General features: G+C 43.1%; 1 protein-coding gene across 3 annotated transcripts in view; it reads right to left on the bottom strand.

Annotated features, from left to right (window-relative positions):
- The window catches only part of LOC123514058 (protein amalgam-like), a 310,100-nt gene that overhangs the window by 10,270 nt on the left and 289,818 nt on the right, over positions 1–10,012 (bottom strand). The window lies entirely within an intron of this gene.

The following is a 10,012-nucleotide window of genomic DNA, read 5'->3' as shown; positions in this document are numbered from 1 at the left end:
ACCACTACACCACGCCACACTGATAACCACTCATGGAGGGTCACCACACGCTACACCACACCGTCACCGCCACACAGGCCACCACTCATCAGACCTTGAGGTGGTGGCTGGTGACGCACTCGTAGTCTCTACGTTAGGATAGGATAGGTTAGGTAAGGTCTCTCACTCTCTATTTAACAAGTCTCACTATAATCAGTACAATATTTTGAAGAGCTCTCCTTTTATTAGGAAGATTTTCAACAGTGTTTCTCCTATCAATTATGTAGAAATGTTGTTAATATGTCACTACAACCACAGAAACAACCGTGTTGTCATTGTAACTAAAACTTTATGAATGCTGTGGCGTTACGGTGCAGCAATGCTGCCAGGAAACCAGCCAACAATACGTCACTTCATATACATAGATTTCAATAAAGCCTTTGATAAGGGACTGCATCAGAGATTCTTGAGAAAGGTTAGGACGCACGGGATGGAGGGAAAAATATCACGCTGAATACTGAGGTGCCACAGGGATCAGTTTTAGGACCATTGTTATCACTAATATGATTGGGATAATGGAATCAGTAGTGATCTGCAGATGACACGATGATAAAGAAGATTGATCTGATCAGATTTGGATACCATCGCCTTGCAGGCAGATTTAGATAGGATGAACGAATTGACAGACAGATGGCAAATGCAGTTTAACATTAACAAATACAAAATACTGCCTTAAATTAAATAACTATTCTATATAAACCTACAATAAAGAAATAAGTTGTAATGATTGACTGACTGACTAATTACTACCACCCTTCTCCTCCCCACCCTCATCTAGGCTACCACCACCACTACTCCTCCTCCTCCTCCTCCTACTACTACCACACTACCAACAATAATAGAAACAACAAAGCCCAGAAGAAAAGGAAGGGTGGGTGTGATGTTGTGGAGGGCGTGGGGAAGGCGTGGCTACTCGTGCACGGGGCAACAGTAAATGCAGGTAATGTAAAATGCACGAGGCACGAACCTGCAATGGGCAAACTTGATCAACAAACTTATTTCTTCGTGTGTGTGTGTGTGTGTGTGTGTGTGTGTGTGTGTGTGTGTGTGTGTGTGTGTATAATTCACCACGGGCTCCTACTGGTCACAGCCAACCTTTCCCTTTACGGAACTCACAGACTGATCTTCGGGTAGGACTAAGACCACAACACACTACACACACCGGGAAACCGAGGCCCCTCGAGTTACAATCCCGTCCTATTCATTGCTAGGTGAACAGGGGCCACACATTAAAAGGTTTGCCCATTTGCCTTGCCGCTTTCCGGGACTCGAACTAGGACCCTCTCGGTTGTGAGCAGAGCGTGCTAACCACTACACTACGCGTGTGTGTGTGTGTGTGTGTGTGTGTGTGAGCGTGTGTGTGTGTGTGTGTGTTTCACCTCGGTCGTCTGCTGGTCACCCAACCAGTCTTCCCCATTACGAAGCGAGCTCAGAGCTCATAGACCGATCTTCGGGTAGGACTGAGACCACAACACACACTCCACACACCGGGAAAGCGAGGACACAACCCCTCGAGTTACATCCCGTACCTATTTACTGCTAGGTGAACAGGGGCCACACATTAAGAGGCTTGCCCATTTGCTTCTCCGCTCCCGGGACTCGAACCCGGCCCTCTCGATTGTGAGTCGAGCGTGCTAACCACTACACTACGCGGTGTGTGTGTGTGTAATTCACTGTTTGATCTGCTGCAGTCTCTGACGAGACAGCCAGACGTTACCCTACGGAACGAGCTCAGAGTTCATTATTTCCGATCTTGGGATAGGTCTGAGACCAGGCACACACCACACACCGGGACAACAAGGTCACAACTCCTCGATTTACATCCCATACCTACCCACTGCTAGGTGAACAGGGGCTACACGTGAAAGGAGACACACCCAAATATCTCCACCCGGCCGGGGAATCGAACCCCGGTCATCTGGCTTGTGAAGCCAGCGCTCTAACTACTGAGCTACCGGGCCGTGTGTGTGTGTGTGTGTGTGTGTGTGTGTGTGTGTGTGTGTGTGTGTGTGTGTGTGTGTGTGTGTGTGTGTGTGTGTGTTTTCAGCAAAGTCTATTAGGGGTTATAGGGGGTTTTCAAGGGTGTTTCCATAATTCTAGTGATATATGGCTTGAACTGTTTGACAGGATGAAATGAAAGTTATTGTGATTTTCAGGAGGGTTTTTATGATTCTACTGATACTCTGACAAGCTCTAGTAGAGACTATTAGAGTTTGATGATACTGGTGATAGTTTGAAAAGGCTGCAGTGGAAGTTAGTGGAAGTAAGTGTTGTCTTCAAAGATACTTCCATAATTCTGATGATAGTTGAACAAACACTAGTCTATACATCCATAATGACAAACAATACCCATGAAGACCCGATTAACAGTTTCGTGGTCTCTGAAAATTAATCTTAAGACCCCCAAAACAAAGCAAAGCACGTTCCCTGCTGAAATTTACGAAGGACAAGTGTCTGGCGGCTGCTGACACCAAACCAAGACTGTTTAGCGGGGGGAGGTGGGATGCGGGAGGGAATGAGATGGAGAGATGGGACCACGGCGAAACTACAGCGAGTGGGAACAACACGAGAGAGAGAGAGAGAGAGAGAGAGAGAGAGAGAGAGAGAGAGAGAGAGAGAGAGAGAGAGAGAGAGAGAGAGAGAGAGAGAGAGAGAGAGAGGACGTGTGCTTGACTAAGGGGGTTGGTTAATGGTGAAAAAAGATGAGAAGAAAAACTCAAGATCTGTAATTAATGATAGTCGTATGTTGTTTTCGTCTTTGCAACGGTGCAGTACTGAAGAGAAACAAGTAAGGAAAGGCGGGGAATGAGAAGACAGAGGAAGGTACTGAATGAAGGAAAGAAATAAGGATAAGGTTTTCATTTTCGCAACGGTATGGCAATTAAGCGAGAGGAAAGTAATGAAGGAATGAAAGGGTTGAAGAAAGAGATGAAGAAAGCAAAGAAATCAAAGGAAGAAGGGAAAAGAAAGGATGGAAAAAAATTGAGAATGAAGAAAGGAGGAACGAAAATGGATAAGGAAAGCAACCAATAAGTAGAGGAAGTACTAAGGTGGAAAATACATGAAAACAGGAAAGGAATGTAAAAAAAATATGGAAGAAAGGAGGAATGAATGAGTGAATCAAGAAAAGTAAGAAAGAAAAAAAAAGGAAGGAGAAACGTAATGAATGAAAGAAAGACAAGAGTTACTAAGGGATGGAAAACAACGGAAACACACACACACACACACACACACACACACACACACACACACACACACACACACACTACATAACATATAAATAAATACCCTGACATTTTTCTCACCTTGACTCAAAACAGCACTCGTGGCAAAGACTTTTTATCGAATTATTTTCATCGTTTTCTTTTACTTTCTCTTTTATAAATATTTAACACATCATTCGCCACTTCGCTTTTTAAAACAGAAAGAAAGTGAAAAGAGCAAGAATGATACATATGCGCACAATGTATGATAAAAAAAAAAGAGAGGAAAGAAACCATAGATAGGAGGAGGCTGGGTATAATTCGATTAACACGGCGTCGAGAGAGAGAGAGAGAGAGAGAGAGAGAGAGAGAGAGAGAGAGAGAGAGAGAGAGAGAGAGAGAGAGAGAGAGAGAGAGAGAGAGAGAGAGAGAGAGAGAGAGAGAGAGAGAGAGAGAGAGAGAGAGAGAGAGAGAGAAGTGAGATAGAGAGAATGAGAAAGAGAATACCAAGTGGCGAATACTAAGACGAGAGAGAGAGAGAGAGAGAGAGAGAGAGAGAGAGAGAGAGAGAGAGAGAGAGAGAGAGAGAGAGAGAGAGAGAGAGTAATGGACGTCTCCAGCATGTCCACCCAGCAAGTGAAGTGTGCTGCCCACGCCTGGTTACGGACACATCCGCCTGATAGTGACAGTGACAGGTGATAAAATGGCAGTGTCCACCAGCCTGCAATTCCACCTGACAGTGACAGTGGAGGAAAATAGTATGCCTGACAGTGACAGTGAAACACAGTGACGTGGGATGTGCGTGTGCCTGACATGACAGTGCTGATCAGTGGCGAGGGAGGTGCGCAACTGACAGTGACAGTTTTATAACACCCTCGCTCACAATGCCGTCCCCGGGAGCAGCTTTAGAATGAGCGTCACATGCCAGTGCACGCTCTTAGCTCACGAACTCAGCTCCAACTGTAAACATACGTGTAAAATATGTATGTTATGTGCATTAAGTTTAAATAAAAAAAAAAAAAAAAAAGAGAGAGAGAGAGAGAGAGAGAGAGAGAGAGAGAGAGAGAGAGAGAGAGAGAGAGAGAGAGAGAGAGAGAGAGAGAGAGAGAGTAACCTTATTATTGTTTCCCGGACACTTTTCAACCAAACCTTGCACTTCAGCAGAGAGGTACAGAAGCCACGAGATGAAGTGCAGGTTCTGGAGGTAACACGTGACAAGACCTCGTTCTTTAAGACACATACAACAACTGGTCAGGCAAACAGAAGGAAAATTTGCGAGAGAGAGAGAGAGAGAGAGAGAGAGAGAGAGAGAGAGAGAGAGAGAGAGAGAGAGAGAAAGGATGAGAGGTGCTTTATATAAGGTACAGATTTGTTCCACGCACGCTGCAGTATTCATGGCAAGGCGAGAGTGGAGGGAGCTGTGAGTCTAGCGGACATCTTGCCTTCATCAATAATGTGCAGGGCCACGTCAACAGAATCACAAGACCAGCAACAGTCACACCAACTCCACTATACTTCTGCGGCGGCGAGGACATGATGTAGCAGGCCTGATGGTAATGCTCAGGATACATCACCCACGGGAGGATCACCTGCAGCGGACACCAGTTACCAATATTCAGCAGGGCAGTGGAAAGAACCCCGGCGGCACTTTTTTTATGTAAGAGGAAAAAACTGGCCAAGGGGAACAGAAAAAGTTGAAAAAAAAAGACCCCACTTAGTTAGTCAAAAGAAAAGGATAAATGTCTTGAAACTTGAAACCTGTAATTGGTGACGGCGAGACGCAAAACCTTCCATCAACAAGAACAAAGTGTGCATAGTTAGGCCAGATGAAAGGAGGAACAGGCTGCGTGAGGAGAACACAGGCATAACAGCTGGTGAATGGTGTCTTCAAACAGGGAGGAGCTATGTAAACCAGTGGATAAAAACACTTGAAACACCTTACTATACATACAAAGTCGTCTTAGTTTTATGTCTTATGGTAAATCAATATTAGTAAATATTTGTAAACATCCGATATGAAGCAAGACTCACTTTTCGGGCAAGGCAATTAAGTGTGTTAGGGAAAAATGTCACTTTGGTTTGTATTAGCTTGGTTTTCATTGATGTTGTTGTTGTTGTTGTGTTGTGTTGTATCATTATTATTATTATTATTATTATTATTATTATTATTATTATTATTATTATCATCATCCACCTTTGGCCTAGAAACTTGTTTATTTATATATGCATTATACATTATTCGAGAGAGAGAGAGAGAGAGAGAGAGAGAGAGAGAGAGAGAGAGAGAGAGAGAGAGAGAGAGAGAGAGAGAGAGAGAGAGAGAGAGAGAGAGAGAGAGAGAGAGAGAGAGAGAGATGGCAGCGCATACTTCAATATATCAATTATTTCCGCCTCTTTGAAGTTGTTTTTGAAGGCAGACACAAAGGGCGGGAAACATGAGGCTCGGGGAGTGTTCATGCATAGCCTTTCTTTGTTCCGCCCTGGATTTTGAACCTCCCCTTTTATATTTATGAAGAGAGAGAGAGAGAGAGAGAGAGAGAGAGAGAGAGAGAGAGAGAGAGAGAGAGAGAGAGAGAGAGAGAGAGAGATTGTTATTGTACGTGTGGGTGGCGGTGGTGGTAGTGGTGATGGTTGTGGTGAGCGGAACAGTACGACTAAATTAGTATTTTGTACCGTGTTTACTTTTCTCCGTGTACCTGTCTGGCTCTATCACACACACTAGGAACCTTATATTCCACTCCCTTCATCGTACACCTTGCTATCGTGGAGGCTGTATTGAAGTGTATACTGTGTAATCTACTGTACATATTTGCTTTCTATATTTACCTATTATTTTTCTATACTTCTTACCTACTCGCTTTCTATTTCTACCCGTTTTTCTCTATCTACTATTTCTTCTATTTTCTTTTTTTATTTTTACTTGTTTTTCTCTATCTACCCATCTACTTATTTTTCTATATTCACTGACTCTATTTCTCCCAGGTTTTTTTTTTTTTTCTGTTTATCTATCTAATTTCTGTATCTACTGATCATTCTCCATCCAACTATACACTTTCTGTACATACCTACCTGAATCTACCTGCCTATACTTTCTATAAAACAATACATACAAACATTTCAACCTTTTCATTTATTAACCCATCTATTTCACTTCCTTTCCTTACCCATCTATCTCCTCCCTCCACCCACCACCACCACCACCACCACCATCAACAACACCACACCTATCACCAATCAAGGAGGCAACAAGGTGAGCCTCAACTACACACCACCACCACCACCAACAACAACAACACCACGCCTATCACCAATCAAGGAGGCAACAAGATGAGCCTCAACTACACACCACCACCACCACCACCACCATCACCACTACCGCCGCTAGACACAATATTCTAACGAAATTCAAAACAGACAGTGATAATTATTCATTCGAGTGCATTAAGCATTTATATTATTCCACTTGTTAGAGAACACAATGGTTGAGATTATCTGTTGCCGGTGGTGGTGGTGGTGGTGGTGATGGTGATGGTAGTGGTGGTGGTGGTGTTATGAACGTAGAATATACTAGCGTGCTGATGTAATTATTTGGATAGAAAACACTCATATTTCTCTCTCTCTCTCTCTCTCTCTCGTCAGATTATGTATATCATCACCAGCTTTTCCTCTCCTTCACTCTGTCCTTCCTTTTGTTTATCTTCTCTCCCTTTGTTAATTTTCTGGGTTTTTACTCGTTTCTTTACTTTCTTTCCTTCCTTCCTTTGATCCTCGTCTATTCTATTCTCTCATTTATTTCCTTCCTCTTTTTGTCTTCTATCTTCCTTCATTTCCTCATTTCTTTCTCTCTTCCCTTTCCTTCCTCTGTCGCTTTGTGTGTGTGTGTGTGTGTGTGTGTGTGTGTGTGTGTGTGTGTGTGTGTGTGTGTGTGTGTGTGTGTGTCCGCGCGCAGACAAGATGAGGCGATGTAACGGATTTCATTAACATGTTTCAGCTAAAGTGAGAAGCTGCCAGAGAGAGAGAGAGAGAGAGAGAGAGAGAGAGAGAGAGAGAGAGAGAGAGAGAGAGAGAGAGAGAGATTCACAGGTTTCTTGAGAGATAATGAGAATAATAATTACAGACTAAGGAATGAATGAAATAAAGTGATTCTCTTTACGAAATAAAAAAAAAGAAAAGAAAAAGAAAATCGAATAAGAATTTGTGTTTGAATTAAGAATAAGCTTCCTTACTTAAAATGTAAAGTAGTTACGTTGTATACAATTAAATATTTCTAAGGGGGAGATAACTTGGTGTAGAAAGTGATGAATGACTGTAATTAATCCCTTCAGTACCATGACGCGTTTTTATCTTCATTCTGCTTACTATTCGTCGATTTTATACAGCTTCAGAAACTTACGTGTGGATTAAAATAGTGAAGATTCTGGCCTTTAATCTTCTGATCTCCATAGACCCTTTCTAATGTAAATAAAATCGCTTAATCATACCTAAAACTCATGGTTAAAAAAGCGTTCCAGTACTAAAAGATTAAGCGATGAAAATGAAGAACTTAAATTGAAGATAATGAATGGAGGAAGAAAGGAAGAAAAGCGGATGAAGAAAGGAATCAATGAATCAAGGGAGGAAAACATACGTGGTTATTGATTCTTATGAGGTGAAGATGAATTTTGAGGAATGTCCGCGAGGTTACGGGTTGTGTGTGGAGAGTGGCATTGCTGTAACATCATCACTGCTACATCACATACCACAACACTCCCACATCAACACTTTACTACTGTAACATCACACTGAACTACACATCACTGCTAGATAACCAAACCAACACTGCCAAATCACCACACATCACTGCTACATCACTGCCACATCACCACACATCACTGCCACGTCACCACACATCACTGTCATACAACATCACATCACTGCTACATCACCGCCATAACATCACACATATCATACAATCGTCATACAACACCACATCACTGCCTCAACACCATTACGTTACTACCACATCATACCCTACAAATATCACTGTCACACCATCACACACAACACCAGGCATCATACCACACCAAATCACACACAACACCAGGCATAATACCACACCAAATCATACACAACACCAGGCATCATACCACACCAAATCATACACAACACCAGGCATACCACACCAAATCACACACAACACCAGGCATCATACCACACCAAATCACACACAACACCAGGCATCATACCACACCAAATCATACACAACACCAGGCATACCACACCAAATCACACACAACACCAGGCATCATACCACACCAAATCACACACAACACCAGGCATACCACACCAAATCACACACACACCAGACATACCACCAAATCACACACAACACCAGGCATCATACCACACCAAATCACACACAACACCAGGCATCATACCACACCAAATCACACACAACACCAGGCATACCACACCAAATCACACACAACACCAGGCATACCACACCAAATCACACACAACACCAGGCATCACACCACACTAGAAATGACTCCTATATAAACACACATCACCACCAAACACCTAACCCACATCACCACCATACACCACCCACCACACCAAGAATCCCTGCCCACAACAGTCATAAGGAAGAAAGTCAGTCAGCACGCCAGCACTCGCCACTCACCCAACCAGGGACAACTTTGTTACGTCATTGCTGCTAATTCACCCACTGGCAGGTTAAAGAAGGGACGCGCCTCTAGTACCTTTGATGGTTTGTCTTTTTATTCTCTTTTGTTTGTATTGTGCTTTTACAGTATGGGTAAAGGGAAGGGAGAAGTGGGATGCGTGAACAGGTAAGGCAAGGTGCAGTATGTATGGGAGGTGAGGAAGGTCAAGGTGGAGAGACCTGGATAATACTGGATCATGGGAAGGCGTGAGAAGGATTGCATTAACATAGTAGTCCTTTTTTTTTTTCTTTTCTTTATCTTATATTTTATCTATTTGGTTTGTGTTTTGTGGGTTTTCAGTACTAAAATGTTGGGACGCATCATCTTTCAGCTTTTATTTTTCATTTATTTATTTATTTATTTTTTTTATTTCATTCATGTTTCGTGAATTTTCAGTGTTAAATCCTTGGAATGATTTGGTGTTCGTTTGTTTGATATCTAATTCATTTGTGTTTTGTGATTTTTCAGTATCAAACCATTCATCACGGTTATCATTACTGTTCCTGCTGCTACTACTATTGCTACCACCACCACCACCACTACTACTACTACTAGTACCACCAAGAAGACATACACCAGAAAGATCCCAACCTCTATACAGAACCCATCTCACCACCACTACGATCACCACCGCCAAGTCACTCCCTACATTACTCCTTTCATCTCCCAGACAACACAATCAGAAATATCCAAACTTTTCTACCCCCTACACAAAACCATCCCATCCTATTACTACTACTATCACCAAAATATTCCTCATACTTCCCTCTTCACCTCAACTCCTTTCCTTCCCCCACAAGACACACCCAGACAACTCCATCCACTACCATCATCACCACCAAAACACTGCACACACCACACCTAAAACCCTTCCAACCCTCACCCACTTACCGACTTCACGTCTCCAACCCACACTGGCCACCTGTACACACTAGACTAAATGAGTAAGCCTAGACAGGTGGATGGGTGGAGTGTGTGGGACGTGGGTAGTGACGGAGGGGCGTGCATCCTGAATGACCCCAGGGAATGTGAGGGCGCCAGACTTAGGGAAACTCTGCAATTCAA

The sequence above is a fragment of the Portunus trituberculatus genome, chromosome 37, assembly GCF_017591435.1.
Source record: "Portunus trituberculatus isolate SZX2019 chromosome 37, ASM1759143v1, whole genome shotgun sequence".
NCBI classification, from domain to species: Eukaryota; Metazoa; Arthropoda; class Malacostraca; order Decapoda; family Portunidae; genus Portunus; species Portunus trituberculatus.
The sequence above is the reverse complement of the archived record's forward strand: the minus strand, read 5'-3'. Positions and strand labels throughout refer to the sequence as shown.